This window comes from Salvia splendens, chromosome 10, assembly GCF_004379255.2.
Source record: "Salvia splendens isolate huo1 chromosome 10, SspV2, whole genome shotgun sequence".
NCBI lineage: Eukaryota > Viridiplantae > Streptophyta > Magnoliopsida > Lamiales > Lamiaceae > Salvia > Salvia splendens.
The window spans coordinates 22041913-22060363 of record NC_056041.1 but is presented as its reverse complement, the minus strand read 5'-3'; the positions used below and the strand labels follow the sequence as shown (position 1 = coordinate 22060363).

The window sequence follows — 18451 nt, the reverse complement described above, 5'->3', positions numbered from 1 at the left end:
ATAGCATCTCAGAATCATCAAATCTTGATGGCAGCTTGATCTTTCTTCTGACTCGATCCCTAGCCAGCTGGTAGTTTTCCAGATTATCTTGAGGCTGTGTTTGTGTCTCATTCTGAGCACTCTGAGGCTCAGTGACTTCTTCACTCTCCCCATGTTTCTCATGCCTCCCATGCTCCACCTCAAAGTCAGCTTTATCAACAGAATCAGTCACAGAATCAGGCTTCTCAACTATCACTTTGTTCTTATCCAGAAAAGGCATTTCAGTTTCAGAGAATACAACATCTCTACTAATCACAATCTTGTGATTCCCTGGCTCTACACACCACAAACGATATCCCTTCACCCCAGGTTGATATCCCAACATCACACACCTAATAGCCCGAGCATCCAACTTCCCTTGTTTGAGATGAGCATATGCCTTGCAGCCAAACACTCTCAATGTGGTGTAATCTCCATGGCTGCCATACCATCTAAAATCAGGTGTGTCTCCCTCTATACTTGATGAGGGACATTTGTTGATAAGTTTCACAGCCGTGGATGCAGCCTCGGCCCAAAACTTCTTCTCAAGTCCAGATGAGAGGAGCATACACCTCACCCTCTCTAATATGGTTCTATTTGCCCTTTCTGCTATGCCATTCTGCTGAGGATTCAGAGGTACAATCCGGTGCCTTTTAATTCCCCTCTCCTTACAAAAGTTATCAAACTCTTTGGAGAGATACTCCAAGCCGTTATCAGTCCTCAAACATTTAAGAACCACTGACTTCTCCTTCTCCACTTCCAGGAACCATTGCTTGAACTTACTAAAAGCCTCTGATTTCTCTCTCAAAATGTATATCCACATTTTTCTAGAGTAGTCATCTATGATACTCATATAATACTTCCCTCCACCTACTGACACCACAGATGCAGGACCCCACAAGTCACTATGGGCATAATCAAGAGTGGATGTGGAAGTGTGCTTGCCTTTGGGATAGGGCTGTTTCTTGGACTTACCCAAAATGCATTCCTCACATGGAGGAGTGTCCATCTGCCCAGAACTTTGTATAATCCCCTTCTTGGCCAGCTCCTTAATGCTTCCCTCAGCTGCATGAGCAAGCCGCATATGCCAGATTTTGAAGTCATCAGCCTTCACAATATTTGCCTGTGCAGTAGGGATCTCAACACTAGCCAGTAGATAGTACAAGCTTCCCCTCCTTTCAGCTTCCATCACCACTCTTTGATCCTTGGAAACTGTCATTTTTCCCCCAGTAGAGCAGAATGTATATCCCTCGCGTTCAAGAAGCCCAAGTTAAATGAGATTCCTCTTGATATCAGGTATATATCTCACTTCACTTATAATCTTCACAGATCCATCTTGCATTCTCAGCCTGATCTTGCCTATACCTTGGATGGTACAAACTTGGTTGTTGCCCAATATAACCGATCCAGTCATCTCTTGGATCTCCTCAAACCAGCCAAGATTCGGACTCATATGCAGACTACACCCCGAGTCCATGATCCAAGATCCTCCCAGACCACCCTCCATCACATTCAGAATTTCTGGCACATCAGTTTCCTCAACACAGTCAGTGGATGGAACACGGTTTCCACCACCATTTGCTTGCCTTCTTTTCCATGCGAAGCAATCCTTTTTGAGGTGACCCGGCTTCTTGCACCAATGACATGAGCGGGTTTCCTTTTGATCATTTGATGGAGTTTTCTGATTTTCTTGGCTCGGCTTCTGAAACCTCTTGACTCCCTTGAACTTCTTGACATTTAGGCTCTCAGCCATAGCCTCTGGATTCTTAGAGCATGACTTCTGAATTTCTTTTGCTCTTATGGCCGACTGAACTTCAACAAGGGTGATAGTACCCTCTCGGCCATACAATATAGCATCTCGTAGCTGATCAAATGACTTCGGCAGAGCATTCAAAAGTAATATTGCCTTATCTTCATCCCCTATCGAGGCGTCGATATTTTCAAGATCATCGACCGCCTTATTGAAGTCTTCAAGTTGCTCCAATATCCCTTTATCATCCAAGAATCGATAGGAGTATAACCGCTGCTTCATGAGCAGCCTATTGGCCAAGGACTTAGCCATGTACAAGTCTTCGAGCTTCGCGATTATTCCGGCTGCAGTCTTTTCTTTTGCAACCTCTCGAAGAACTTTATCCCCGAGGCATAGCACAATTGCACTATGAGCTTTCGCCTCGATCTCAGCTCGTTTAAGGATCTCCTTTTCGTCAAGATCCACCTTCTCCCCTTCCTCCGACTTGTCCTCCTTTCCGCCCGCCTCCAACGCCGAAGCAAGGCCTTGATGAATCAGCATAGCCCGCATCTTCATCCGCCATAAGCCGAAATCATTCCTACCCGTGAATTTCTCGGCCTCAAACCTAGAAGCCATAACACCCTCCAATCTCACCACCGAAAGAACAAATCAGAAATCAATCGCGCCTCCCGATTCCCACAGACGGCGCCAATTTGTAAACAATTGAGGAACGATTTGAGTAGCAAGAACAATCGGTTGAAGATTGGAATGAAATTGTAAAGGAAATTTTATTCACTGGAATGAGAAAAACGAGAGAGAGAAGATGAGCTACAGTGTAAAACTAACTAATGAATTAGCTATTTAACAGAAACTAACGGCTAGTTTCAATCCTACGGCTAGGATTAAAACTTGACTAACAAACAGATCTAACGGCTGCTGAAACGAGTTGTCATAACAGCCGAGCTGCCGAGCTGCCGAGCTTGCCGAGCTTGCCGAGCTTGGTGCTTGAGCCATTCATAACAGCCGAGCTGCCGAGCTTGCCGAGCTTGCCGAGCTTGGTGCTTGAGCCATCACAATCTACCAACAACAATAAAGTTTAATATGGACAAAAATATTTAAATATGTAACTTGACAGACAGAATGCACGAATATCATGATTGCATCCAACGCATATATATAGATTCAATTGAAAACATATTAAACAAATACAGACAAGAGCAGCTAGCACGATTGATGTATCAGCGATTAATAATAAAAAAAATTAAAAAAAATTAAAAAAAATCAAATATTATAACCCTTATAGAAACATTTCTTGAAAGCCGGCATATGATCCTCCTGCAGCCATATGGCGACGTTGAACGCACCATCTCCTTCACGATCCGGAATTATGAAGGTTTTTCCATCAAACCCCATGGATCTCACTCCCCCACCCGAAATCCGTCCCGTACAAGGGCAGCCCGGCCCAGCTTAGGCCATCTGCAACGCTGTCTTTCATCCGTCTCTTAACCCTCTCATCCCTTAACTATTCATGGGCCCCACTGTACTTTTCACTCCATCTCTTAACTAAGAGACATAACCTGCAACCCTTCATCTCTTATCCATCTATTAGTCATCTCTTAACTTACTATTCATTCAATTTCATTTTTTATTTTTATTTCCAACAAATTCAATTAATAAAAACACATTTCATTAAATAAAATAAAATTACAACTTAAAATTCTTAAAAAATTAAAAAAATCATAATTAAAAATCCTAAAAAATGAAAAATACATAATTTAATTTCTTCCGCCAAATTTTGCCCAAATGTGCTCCATTAGATCATCTTGGAGTTGGGCGTGGGCGGTAGAATCACGTATCCTAGCCCGAATAGACAACCGATCTTGCAAAGACGGATGCACTCCACTGCGAGGCGGACTACTTGCGGTAGAGCTTCCGGGGGTTTCAGGGTCGAACCAATTTCCTGCCTCAGGTCCTTCGTCGGCGACAATCATGTTGTAAAAGATTATACACGTATACATTATGTCGACCATACTCTCCTTGAACCACGTACGAGCCGGGGCTTTGATAATGTTGAAGCGCGCTTGGAGAACCCCGAACGCCCTCTCCACATCCTTGCGAGCAGCCTTCTGTTTCTGCGCAAAAAGAGCATGTTTTTCGTTCACCGGCCTGTTGAACGTCTTCACGAAGGTTGGCCACTTCGGGTAGATGTCGTTGGCAAGATAGTACCCCATTTTATAACGCCGGTTGTTAGCGATGAAGTTGATGGCCGGATTGGTTGAGCACGTTGACGTCGTTGTTCGATCCGGGCACCCCGAAGTACGCATGCCAAATCCATAGCCGGTAGTCGGCAACGACCTCGAGTATAACGGTGGGGTGGGTGCCTTTGTGGCCGCTCGTGTATGACCCCCTCCACGCCACAGGGCAATTCTTCCATTGCCAATGCATGCAATCGATGCTGGCAAGCATCCCGGGGAATCGGTGCACTTCTTCGTGAAGGTGGAGCAAAAACTCACAATCTGTCGTGCTTGGCTTCCGGATAAATTCGTCGGTGAAGGCTGCACGGACGCCTCTGCAGAATTGCCTCAAGCACATTCTCCTAGTGCTTTCTCCAATGTGGAGGTATTCATCGAACAAATCTGCCGTTTGTCCAGTCGCAAGCTGACGGATTGCTGCAGTACATTTCTGCAGCGTCGTGTGACTGGGACGGCCAACGGCGTCGAACCCTTCTTGGAAGAACTCTTTCCGGGCTGCCAATGTATTTGCGATGTGGAGAAATAGCGGTCGCCGCATGCAGAAACAACGACGGAAGTAGGTATCTCCCCATACCTGGTTATCATAGAAGTAGTCGCGTACTAACCTTGCGGCGGCTTCCTCCCGTTTACGATGGATGTAAGTCCGGGATCGTCTTTGGGGCGGCGCGGCTTCCTCCGCCTCCCTACGTCGATCTTCATCAAGTGATTCTTCCATTATTCAACGCTTTTGCTCAAATGGATCCTTGAATGTATTAACTTTGGTAGAAGAATAAAAGAGATGATTTGAGATGAAAATTGGAGAGGAAATGGATGTAATTTGAGAAGAATAGATGTGTGTTTGTGTGTAATGATGATGAAATAGGAGTATTTATAGAGTAAAAAAATTTAAAATAAAATAAAATAAAGGAAAATGACCGTTTTTAATTTTTAATTTTTAATTTTTTTTATTAAATTCGATTTTTTTTTAAAAATAATTTATTGCGTCATCGAGACGAAGCCCACTCGCGGGTCGGCGAGTGGGCTTTACGCATGGCGCCGGAGCGCGCCACGTCGCGCAAGCGCGTGGCGAGACAGCTCGCGCGCCGTCTCGGAGGGACGAGCGTCTCGGCGGGCTGGGGACGAGATGGGACGCTGCAACGCGTCCTGCGCCCGTCTCGTCTCGGAGGGACGAGATAAGAGACACCCGCGAGACGCGTTGCGGGTGCCCTTATAATCGCCAGATTCGAATTCCCATAGAAGTCCCCCTTGGGCCACCTTTGTTGTCGAGCGATCTGAATCGTCCAACATCTTCTAACTTGCTCAGATACTCCAAGTACCCTCTCACCCTCTCGTCCGTCACCTTCTCCACCGCCTCCCGGATTTACCTCGACGCCGCCCCGATCCGCTCCGCGAGGAGGCTCCCGGACCTGTCCGTCGCCTCCACGCGGATCAGGGCGTTGCCGAAGTAGTTTTTTGGCAACGGCGGGTTTATTTTGTTGCGGAAGTCCGCCACGAAGTGGAGGCTCGTCTGCTGCTCGGCCGCGCGCCTCGCTCGTGCAGCGCCAGATGTGCGCGGCCACGGCCTCGAACCGGTTGTATCTACGCCCCCCACCGGGTCGAGGTTGGCCTTGCCCCGATCAACTGCGGTGGCGGGCGGTGGACGGCCGGGTCGAACTCGGGCGGCGTCCCCGCGCGCGAACTTTGTCCACTCGGTGACGAAGTGGAGCGCGCTAGGGCCATCCGCCATCACGTGGGACACGCCGAGGCCGAGGCAGACGTCGCCGCAGCGGAAGCGCGTGAGCTGCGCGACCACCAGGGAGATCTGGTCGAGTGGGGCGGTGTAGTCGACCGAGGGGATTAGGGGCTGGATTGCTTTGGTTGGGGTGAAGTCCTAGAAATCCGCGATGGCTGCGGCCTCGAAGATGGGGATGCCCTGGCCGTTGCAGCTGAGCTCCACCCTGCTGCCTCCTGCCTCTTACCAGCATAGGCGGCCGGCCAGAGGGTAGAAAAGAGCTAGGGCTTTGCTCAGGGAATCTTTTGTTGTCGAAAATGATTGTTAATTGTGATACAAAGATACACTAACCGGGCAATACAACCCAATGAAGAATGGAGAAATTAAACGGAATAAACTGAATTGAAATTACAAAGAAGAATTCGAAACAATAAACCGTAAAGATATAAGCCGAGTCGAGGAGTCCTCTTTTCGCAAGACGAGATACGCCCCGGTAGTGCTCTCGGTTTGGCGTGTCGTCCCCAAAGATAAAACGGCTTCGTCTTGTTCGTTGCAGCACCGCAGACGGAACAAGCTCCGGCGAACTAGATGATGGCGAGGGCAGAGCTTCGATGGGAAGACTATGCAGAGAGGGTGAGAGCTATGCAAATGTGTTGTGTGCAATGTTTTAAAAACCGGACCGGTAAGCGAACCGGTGAAGCTACTGGTTCATGGTTCAACCGATCGGACCGGTTTAATCACTGGTCGAACCATTTTACTGTTACAAATATGTATAATTCAATTTATAATGTAAAATATAGTGTCCAATATAATAAATAATAAAATATGATCAATAATGTATCACAAAAACATTCAATCTTACAAATAATTAGTATATATACAAATATAAAACATTAAAATTTAGTGAATATAATAAAATATACATATTGTTAGTTAGTGTGAATAAAAAATAAATATTTTACATATAAAAATAAATCAAATTTATATTAATTCAAAAAAAATGTATGTGGTGGAATAATCGAATACAAATTATTAGTTAGTTTAAACAAAAGTATACTTTAATATCAATAGTTAGGCTACATAAATTAAATATGTGCTATAAAAATATATATTTAGTAAATAATAAACTATAATAAATAAATATATTGAAAAAATCGAATCTTACTCCCTCCGTCCCATGTTGTTCGCACTTTTCATTTTAGGCTGTAAATTTGGGATTGATTTTTTAGTGTAATTAAATTAGAATTTTAAGTGTATTGAGACATCACTTAATAAAGGAGCTCTTAACTTAAACTAACATATTAATTGAATGCATTAATTCTAACTTAAACTATAAATAGTGTAAGGAGTTTGTGACGAGCCGAAAAGCAACAGTGCAAGTAACTTGGGACCGATGGAGTATAATATAACGATAGTACTAAGCGTTATAATAATAATATAGTAACTAGGAAAGTATAGATAAAATTTAGAGGATGATAATTATACGTATCATAATAAATAATTACATAAAAAATATAAAATAAATGAATTATTAGTTGATTTAAATAAAAATATTAATATTCTATGTATAACATTGTTTAGTGTTCTTATTTTTCCATGTGGGGCTTATGGTGGAGTGGTTAAGCTCTTGATAATTAGAGTGGAGGTCATGAGTTCAAGCCATTCCAAGAATAAGTTTTTAAAATTTTGAACACAAAAAAACAAAAATCGGTTTCCGGCTAGACCGGTCCAACCGGCCGGTTCAAACGGTTCTCAGTGGCTCAACCTCACACTGGTCTAAATAGGTAAACCGGACTGGATTACCTACCGGTTCGCGGTCGGATCGGTCAAACCGGCCGGTCCGGTCCGGTTTTTAAAACATTGGTTGTGTGTCTAATTATGTGCAATGCATGAAGTGACTGCCTATTTATAATACAAGTCCACCCGCAGGCGCATTGATGGAGTCAACAGCCATCATGGCTTGACTGTAACCGCCGGGAGTTATTGACTGGTGCACTAGCCAGTGGGAGCTGAAGAGACACGATGCACCTGGACATGCTACACGACGGGATACACCATGGACCGTCGGGGTCCATCGGGGACCTTTTGTCTCCCATTATGCGTTGGGGTCCAGCGGGGACCTTTTGTCTTCCGTTGTGAGTCGGGGTCCAGCGGGGACCTTTTGTCTCCCGTTGTGCGTCGGGGTCCAGCGGGAACCTTTTATCTCCTGTCATGCATCGGGGTCCAGCGGGACCATGACGTGGACTAGGACCCGTCGGGTATAGCGTGGAGTTTGGGTTGGTTTAAAAAGAACAAGCGGGACACGAACCACGCTCAACGACTAGCTCCAAAGAACATCCCAAAGACCACCCAAAGACCAATTGCCAAGGACCAAGGCACCAGGCACCCGGCATACGGGGCACGGTTCATGGGTCACGGGACATGGGTCACGGGTCACGGTGCGTAGTGCGTGGCTCGCGGGTGGGCGGCGGCGCGCGCGTGTGGTCTCTGTCACCCGTCTTATCCCACGATAATTATTACACATAATAATTCATCTGATTAAATACTTCATCAAACAAGTTTATCATCCCCGATGTGGGATAATTAACACTTAGTTAATTAATCCCTTAGTCTTTTCACATAGCTCATTTCTTGCTTTATTGTGACCAACTTTAATATATTATTTCTCACTCACCGGGAATCGGATTTGAGAATATGAATATACTACGGTCATCTACTCGGAACGTAGATCGACGTTATTGCATTTAATTTCACAAAATTAAATTTCTTGTAACATTTATTATTAGTCAAAAATTATTTGACCAAGAACGATTCCAACAATCCCCCACATGAGTGGAAATTGCCAAATGCATATGTATGCAGACACAAGCTCAACCCTCAAGAGGTATGTAAGCATAAGGATATGTAGTTTTTGGCTTTGAACCATCCATAGTTAACACCATCGGATACACAAGCGGACTAGTAGCGCGATGCTTTGAACTATTCCTCCACGGTGTGCACCGAGACAATGATGTTAACACTTAAACACCTCAACCTCATCCGTTCTCACGTTTTGTGTCCATTTCAGGCCTTGGACACCACTTTGGATTCATAAGTGTATTGTTTGAAGCGGCCCCACTTCACACTTACATAGGTGATTCCTCGTTAAGTATCTTGCCATACTCGGTCTCTTTGAGAACTTCATCTCAACGAGATCCTTTAGGGATCATTAAAAGTCATAGACTTAACCTCACCACTAGGCAAGTTTTACAACACTCTATTGCTCTCTAGGGAATAGATATAGATGAGTGTTTCACACAAACTCTCATAGCTTAGTTTTCCCATTGAACCAAGTTCTTGGGATCTCCAGTCATCATGGTTGGGTTACCACTATGACAATTCTTTAGTTTGTGGATTTCAAACTCATTCCCTCTAACAATTTATTCATTTGATCAAGATTTAACCTTTTGGTTAGCGGATCCGCTAGATTATTCAATGACTTCACGTAGTCAATTGTAATCACCCCTGTTGTGATCAAATGTCTCACGGTATTATATCGTCGACGAATGTATCGAGACTTACCATTGTACAAGCCACAGTTTGCCCTCCCAATAGCGGCTTGGCTATCACAGTGAATTAACACTGGAGGCACGGGCTTTGACCAACATAGAATATCTTCAAGGAAGTTTTTAAGCCATTCGGATTCTTCCGCGGCTTTATCTAAAGCTATGAATTCAGATTCCATAGTGGATCGGGCTATACATGTCTGTTTCGTGGATTTCCATGAGACAGCACCACCCCCAATAGTAAAGACATATCCACTTGTTGAAAGTGATTCTTTGTTATCAAATATCCAATTTGCGTCGCAGTACCCTTCAAGTACCGGGGGTTATCTCGAAAAGTGTAGCCCGTGATTTTGAGTATACTTGAGATACCTCAAAACTCTTACAAGAGCTTTCCAATGCTCTTTGCTTGGATTGCTCGTGTAACGACTCAACTTGTTCACAATGCAAGCAATGTCAAGTCTAGTGCAATTAGTCAAATGCATAATCCACTTAATGCCCCGTGCATAATCTTCTTATGCAGCGGGCTTGCCCTTGTTCTTGCACAAGTGAACATTGAGCTCTATAGTCGTCTTAGCCGGGATGCCATCATAGGCGTTGAATCGCTCAATATAATGAGATTGTGTCAAGATGATTCCTTTGAATTAGAATTTTTCATTCCAAAATCACATCGGCTAGACCCGCATCCTTCATGTCAAAGTTTCTCTTTAACATGATTTTCGTATAGTTAATCACTTAGGTGTTACTACCCATGATTAACATATCATCAACGTAGAGACACACTATAACGTATCTATTATCAGTGTTCTTAATATAGACACATTTGTCACATTCGTTGATTTTAAATCCATTTGATAACATCACATTATCAAATTTCAAGTGTCGTTGCAACGACGCTTGTTTCAATCCATAGAGCGACTTAACCAGTTTGCAAACCTTTCATTCTTGTCCAGGTATTACAAAACTTTTAGGGTATTCCATATAGATTTCATCTTAAATCACCATTTATACTTATCAACTGTTCCAACTGCCTTAAACTTGCTTTTAAGGACTCATTTGCATCGGTTTAGCACCTTCAGGTAGATCAACCAACACCCAAGTGTGGTATCAAAACTGAATCAATTTTGCTTTGAACAGTTTCTCTTTAATGCAGCCGGTCTGGGCCATCAAATGCTACTTTTATCGATGTTGGTTCTTCATCCAACATGAATGCAATATAGTCAGGACCAAATGTATTTGGTATTCTGACCCTGCTGCCACGTCTTAGTACCGCATCGTTTGGATCATGCCTTGTTCGCTTGCGCGATTCTGGCTCTTCATCCACTGATTTAGAACTAGTGGTTTCATCCTCAATTCTTGTCTCAGAATTGGGTGCAATATTTTCTTTGTCTTTGTGAGGAAATATATTTTCAAGAAATACAACATTTCTTGACTCGATTGTTGTTCCCACGGTCACAGTCGATATTTCAGACTTGTGGACAACAAATTGATAAACACTACTATTAAGTGCATACCCAATAAAGATGCAATCAACCAAGTTAGGACCGATTGTAACTTCTTTCGGCAAAGGAACCATCACCTTTGTCAAACACCTCCACACTTTGAGGTATTTGTAGGATGACTTCATTCCCTTTCACAACTCATAAGGAGTGACATCCTTACTTTTGAGTGGGATTTTGTTTAGGATGTAGTTAGCTGTCAAAACAGCTTTCCCCCACATGTTCTGGGGCATCCCTGGACTAATCAGTAACGCATTTATCATCTCTTTAAGAGTTCAGTTTCTTGCGTTCTGTAACACCAATAGATTGTGGTGAACATGGTGCAACCGTTTGAAGAGTTATACCACTTGTGTTGCATAATTCCTCAAACGATGCTACGTATTCGCCTCATCTATCACTTTGAATCATTTTGATTTACAATCCAAGTTGATTCCCGACTTCGTTCTTATAATTTTTGAACACTTCAATTGCTTCATATTTACTTCTTAAAAAATAAAGATAGCAACGTCTTGTGAAATCATCTATGAACGTGATAAGGTATTTTTTACCACTTCTAGTTTGCACGAATTTTAAATCACATACATCAATGTGAATTTTCAAGGGGTTTCATGTTTCGTTAAATAGAATGAAACGATAATCTAGTCATTTTCGCCTCAAGACAAATCTCACATTTGTTTTTGGTATTGACTTATTTTGTCTTTAGTAAATCCAAGTTTACTAAACTTTTATAGCAATAGGATTCACATGTCCTAATATATAATGCTACAAATATGAAGAAGTATTGGCATTTTCATTATTAGCCAATGGCTTTTCAACAAGGCGAATAGCCGATACACTTTGTTTAAAAAGACCATCGATTACATAACATTTTCCGATGGATTGTATTAATCCAGAAAATATGTTCTTGCATATGTCCGGGACATGTAGCACTTTCTTAGTGTGATTGTCACATTGGACGTCATCTTGAGGATCATATCTCCTAAGTCGACACATTTGGACGAGGCTTGGTTCCCCATGTTGAGCTTCCTCCCCTCAACAGTCTTGTTAGTGTAGAACTTACTTCTATTGGCGCACACGTAGGCAGTGACGTCCGTGTCGATGTACCAACCACCTTTGTTCTCGACGTGGTTGACTTCTTCAGTTACCACGGTGGCTATGTTGCCTTTGGCATGTTTGATAAATTTGGCTACACCAAGCTTCTTGGTTGGAGGCTTCATCTTTCTCCCGACATCTGGACGAGTGCCAAATGTCTCCCGACATCTCCCATGGAATGGGCGGGGCCAAATGTCTCCCGACATTTTTTCAAGACTGACGTGTGTCTTATGTCTCCCGATATTTGATAAGGCACGAACGGGAACCAAATGTCTCCCTATGTCTCCCGACGACCGGGAGACCGACGGATGCAAAATTTCTCCCGACATCTCACATGGGATGTATGGGTGCAACACGTCTACTGACATTTCCTAAGGCACGGATGGGAGCCCATGTCTCCCGACGATCAGGAGACCGACGGTTGCAAAATTTGCTCCCGACATTTCCCACGTCACAGATGTGTGCCTTATGTCTACCGACATATTCTAATGCCCTAACGGGAGCGAAATGTCTCCCCATGTCTCCTCACGTTTTGAAGGCAGAACGGGTGAGAAATGTCTTCCGTCATTTCCCATGCCACGGACGGGAGCCGAATGTCCCTCATGCCTCCCGACTAACGGGAGACGTCCCTTGGGACCTAACGTGTGCCAAATGTCTTCCAACATATTCTAAGGCACGGATGGGAGCAAAACGTCTCCCATGTCTCCCGAAGAACGGGAGATGTCCCCTGGGACTAATGTGTGTCAAATGTCTTTGAACATTTTCTAAGGCACGAACGGGAGAAAAACGTCTCCCATGTCTCCCGACTAACGGGAGACGTCCCTTGAGACCAATGAGACACGCCCAACGACCCTATCCATGGGAACGACGGGAGACGTCCCGTAGGACTTCCCTGTCATTGTCCATTCATGAGGTCTCTCCCCCACATTGGAGTCAGCCGTGTTGATCCCAATGGCATCAACTCTAATGTTGGACCCGACGGTCCCAACACTCAATCCATTAGAGGATTCTATGGAGCCACTAAACGTGGAACCACTAGTTCTCATGTTGGCCCCGAAGGACTCAACACTTGATCCGTTAGAGGATCTAAAGGAACCACTAATAGTGGAACCGTCAGTTTGCGTGTTGGCCACGAAGGCCCCAACACTCGTGTTGATCCCAAAGGACTCAACACACGATCCATTGGAGGATCTCACGAAACCACAAAAAGTGGAACCGTCTTTCTTCGTGTTGGTCCCGAAGGCCCCAACACCCGTGTTGACCTCGAAAGGTCCAACACTCGATCCTATCAAGGATCCCATGGAACCACTTAATGTGGAACCATCGGTGCCACCAAAGGTGGATGCACCAGTCGACCCAAATGGGTTAGTAAGCGCTCAAGGCGCTTGGTTAATCAAGTGTGATGATGTGGACTCGACGGGAGTCGTGGTCATGGCGGGGACCCGATGGGGAACAGTGGGCACGTCAGTGTTGGAGCCGGGAAAGCGGCGACGGGGAACTCAGCGACGGGATCCATCTCCACGCTAAGGTATTAGTTTCGAAAATTTTAGATTCAATTTAAAGTCCAATCTCCTTCTTCAACGGCAAGTATATCTCTTCTTGCGATTGTTGTCGAAAATGATTGTTAACTGTGATACAAAGATACACTAACCGGGCAATACAACCCAATGAAGAATGGAGAAATTAAACGGAATAAACTAAATTGAAATTACAAAGAAGAATTCGAAACAATAAACCGGAAAGATGTAAGCCGAGTCGAGGAGTTCTCTTTCCGCAAGACGAGATACGCCCCGGTAGTGCTCTCGGTTTGGCGTGTCGTCCCCAAAGATAAAACGGCTTCGTCTTGTTCGTTGTAGCACCGCAGACGGAACAAGCTCCGGTGAACTAGATGATGGCGAGGGCAGAGCTTCGACGGGAAGACTATGCAGAGAGGGTGAGAGCTATGCAAATGTGTTGTGTGTCTAATTATGTGCAATGCATGAAGTGACTGCCTATTTATAGGCCAAGTCCACCCACAGGAGCATTGATGGAGTCAACAGCCATCATGGCTTGACTGTAACCGCCGGGGGTTACTGACTGGTGCACTAGCCAGTGGGAGCTGAAGAGACACGATGCACCTGGACAAGCTACACGACGGGATACACCATGGACCGTCGGGGTCCATCGGGGATCTTTTGTCTCCCGTAACGCATCGGGGTCCAACGGGGACCTTTTGTCTTCCGTTGTTAGTCGAGGTCCAGCGGGGACCTTTTGTCTTCCGTTGTGAGTCGGGGTCAGCGGGAACCTTTTGTCTCCCGTCATGCGTCGGGGTCCAGCGGGACCATGACGTGGACTAGGACCCGTCGGGGATAGCGTGGAGTTTGGGTTGGTCTAAAAAGAACAAGCGGGGCACGAACCACGCTCAACGACTAGCTCCAAAGAACAGCACAAGGCACAAGGCACAAGGCACGGGACACGGGACGCGGCTCGCGGGTCGTGGGTCGCGGGCGGGCGGCGGCGCGCGTGTGGGCTCTGTCACCCGTTTTATTCCACGATAATTATTATACATAATAATTCATCTGATTAAATACTTTATCAAAAAAGTTTATCATCCCCGATGTGGGATAATTAACACTTAGTTAATTAATCCTTAGTCTTTTCACATAGCTCATTTCTAGCTTTATTGTGATCAACTTTAATATATTATTTCTCACTCATCGGGAATCGGATTTGAGAAAATGAATATACTACGGTCATCTACTCGGAACGTAGATCGACGTTATTGCATTTAATTTCACAAAATTAAATATCTTGTAACATTTATTATTAGTCAAAAATCATTTGACCAAGCACGATTCCAACATCTTTCAGTACGGTAACGGCATCTGTGGCCTTCAATGCGGGGGAGTGATTGTATAAGTAGATTGTGGGAGTGTGTGTTATGTATTTGATTTGATCGCACAAATTTATGTCCATGCTTTCGTTGGGCCGGGCCTCTGCCGGCCGGACAACGTGGGTTGCCTTCACACTCACCACTAATTCCATTTCTATTGCTTTTTCACTACAATATTTATTGGTTGCTTGTAAGAAGCTGGGCTGAGTGGGTTATAATTACATAATGAAATAATGCATGCTTTATATAGAGAAAATGTGAGGTGTGATTGGTTGTTGTATTGGTGATGATCTCAATCTCCATGTAATATTTTATCATAATCTCTTTGGAGGATGGACTTTCTCAAAGGCAGCTGCCTCTTTCCCACAAGTTGACTCTCTCATGAAAATGCGGCAATCATGATTTTAAATATATTTAAATTTGATTAAACCACCAATTCTCTATGTTACCTTCTCTGATAGTATTTCCAACTTCCTCGCCCATAGTCTCTTAATATTGTTGGTTATTCATTGAACTTGAGGGCATGATTTGCACATCATAGATTTTTAATTTGGTAAATTTATTTGGCAATTTTGGTATTCATGCATACAAAACTAGCTCAGTGCCTATATCATATGTGCCTCAGTGTGCTATTCATGCATGCCAAACTTTCGCGTGTAGTGTTGAGGCTGGTTCCGTGCAAATTCGTTATGCATTTTATATGAATCCAATTAAACGGTGGCATCAAAAATCAAAATGAAATGCAATAATAATCACACAAATTGCGTCTTCAATAGTCAAAAAAATGAAATGCAATCAAAATCAAAAAGTGACCCCCAATTTTACTTGTCACTAGAGGCTTTTTAGTCCAAAAAACCAAGAATGGGTTATTGGAACAATGGATTATGAATTATTTCCTCTGTTCCATGTTAATTAGGTCATTTTTTTATTTTTGGAAATTAAGTCCAAAATAATTGAGTTATATTTATTTTTGGCAAAAAGTAACTCTCTCTATTACTTTATTCTCTCTTCATCTCTTTTATTTTATTCATTATCCATTCAACACAATATTCTTAATCTTCATGCCGAAAAGAAACACCTCGATTAGCAAGGAACGAAGGGAGTAATAGAATACGGGGAATGAACTAATATAAATTCTGTTAGCAGAGTCACAGCGGGAGGGCGAAGGAAGAAGATGCAATGATAGAGAAGATGAAGTTCCTTTTTGCAATTGGGCTTAGGGATGGGCTTTTAATTTATTACTGTAGTAAAATGGAAGCCGTGCTAATTTCACAATTGCTTTACATTATCATAATTTTAATTAAAGAAATTTATAGTTGAAGAAAAAATTAAGAGTTTTAAGATATAGAGAGTTGCTTTGCACAATATTTTCGTATACAATATCATAATTTATTTATCATCTTTTAATCCTGTTTTATAATTTTTCTTTTTCTTTTTCTTTTTCTTTTTCTTTTTATTTAATATTAACAATAAAATTTTACCCTAATTTTAGTAGATATTATAATTATCTTTACTTTTGATGGTTGATTTTAATTACCTTCCATTTTAGATTAAAAATGATTTTTTCTCGAAAAGATCTCTAAGTTTTTGTTAGTTCTTGTATATATGCTTAAGTTGAACAAGAATCACAACGATTAGAAGATTGTTGGATAATATATAACAATTCAAACAAGCTTGAAATAGTTGAAAGAGTTTTCCGCAATCAAATTTGTCCAAGCCTAAGCTGCAAAATAAGGTGATGACTGATTGAACAACATCTTGATGGTACACCGTGAAAAGTGTATGTTCGGTAACATAAGATAGAGATATTTCATTTGTAATATATTTTTGTTTTAAAAAATATATTTAAGTATATATGGTCATGTTTGTCCGATCCTACGATTTTTTATTTCTGGATCCGCCATTGAGCGGAGAGGTTATGTATTTTGGACCTTGAGCTAGCTAGTAAATTTTGTATTCATCGCTTTTATGTTGACGAAGGGATATAATGCAAAGTTATTGTTATTATTATTATTATTATTTTATTTATTCTATTTATTCAACAAAAGAATTTTCCTTTTCTGCTAGAAAAATCTACATGGGTATTTTGATTTTCGGGCAATAGTCGAAGCTCTCATCTCGTTTGGTGTAAATATATATGCCTCCATTTTAAATATCCACGTTGATTACTAATATAGATATTGATTTTATTTAAAAATTAATATATACTTTATCCGGTTGCAAAATTGTGCATTTATATAACTTTTGGTTTCTTTTAAAATTAATCTATTTTCTCCCTTTTTCTTTTGATATATCCTCTAGTTTATTAATTTCGCATTTAAAATTTGTGTAGTTCCAAATTTCTCTATTTGTGGCACGGATGGAGTAAGTTACAAGATCTTCCAAGCAAATTAACAATTGGACAGCTTGATTCTCTGTCTGTGCTATACATATGAAACACGTCAATTGATATGCGTCGTAATGAAAATTGTGAATAGTTAATCTCAAAACAAGGCATGCAAAATACATCAACTTATATAAAATTGGTGGAAAATTTGAGATACAAACTTGCCGGGTGAAAAATACACGGAAATAAAAACAAGGAAATTACTCGGAAACAACTGAAAACAACAATTACACGGAAAAGTCGAAAGCGGTAAGCCGAGTCGAGGAGTCCTCTTTCTGCAAGACGAGATACGCCCCGATAGTGCTCTCGATTTGGCGTGTCGTCCCCAAAGATAAAACGGCTTCATCTCTGAAGTAGCGGCACCGCTAGCAGCAGAGCTCCGGCGAACGGGAGTAAGGCAGGGGCAGAGCTTCGACGGGAAGATTATGCATAGAGGGAGAGAGCGTGTATGCAAGAATGCTTGTGTATGTTCTGTGTGGGATGCAATGGATGCATGCCTATTTATAGGCCAAGTCCACCTGCAGGGGCATTGATGGAGTCAACAGCCATTATGTGTGCCATGATGGCTTGACTGTAACCGCCGGGGGTTGTTGACTGGTGCACTAGCCATTGGGAGCTGAAGAGACACGACGCACCTAGACATGCTACATGATGGGATACACCATGGACCTTCGGGGTCCAGCGGGGACCTTTTGTCTCCCGTTATGCGTCGAGGTCCAGCGGGGACCTTTTGTCTCCCGTTATGCGTCGGGGTCCAGCGGGAACATGACGTGGACCAGGCCCATCGGGGATAGCGTGGAGTTTGGGGTGGTCAAAAAAGAATAAGCGAGTCTTGAACCACGCTCAACGACCAGCTTCAAAGACCACCCAAAGACCAATTTCCAAGGCACAAGGCACACGACACCCGAAGCCCGACGCACGGGTCACGGTGCGTGGGCGGGCGGCGGCATGCGCGTGTGCGCGCGTGTGGGCTCTGTCACCCGTCTTGTTACAGGATAATTATTAAACATAATAATTCATCTTTTTAAATACTTCATCAAAGAAGTTTATCGTCCCCTATGTGGGATAATTAACACTTAGTTAATTAATCCCTTAGTTTTTCCCATAGCTCATTTTTACTTTATTGTGACCAACTTTAATATATTATTTCTCACTCACCGGGAATCGGATTTGAGAAAATGAATATACTACGGTCATCTACTCGGAACGTAGATCGTCGCTATTGCATTTAATTTCATAAAATTAAATGTCTTGTAACATTTATTATTAGTCAAAGTCGTTTGACCAAGCATGATTCCAACAATCTCCCACATGAGTGGAAATTGCCAAATGCATATGTATGCAGACACA

The 18451-nt window shown here is 42.9% G+C and overlaps 1 pseudogene; it reads right to left on the bottom strand.

Annotated features, from left to right (window-relative positions):
• Positions 1-3028: 3028 nt before the first annotated feature.
• LOC121752769 lies at positions 3029-14867 on the bottom strand (annotated as a pseudogene).
• Between the last annotated feature and the right edge of the window lie 3584 nt (positions 14868-18451).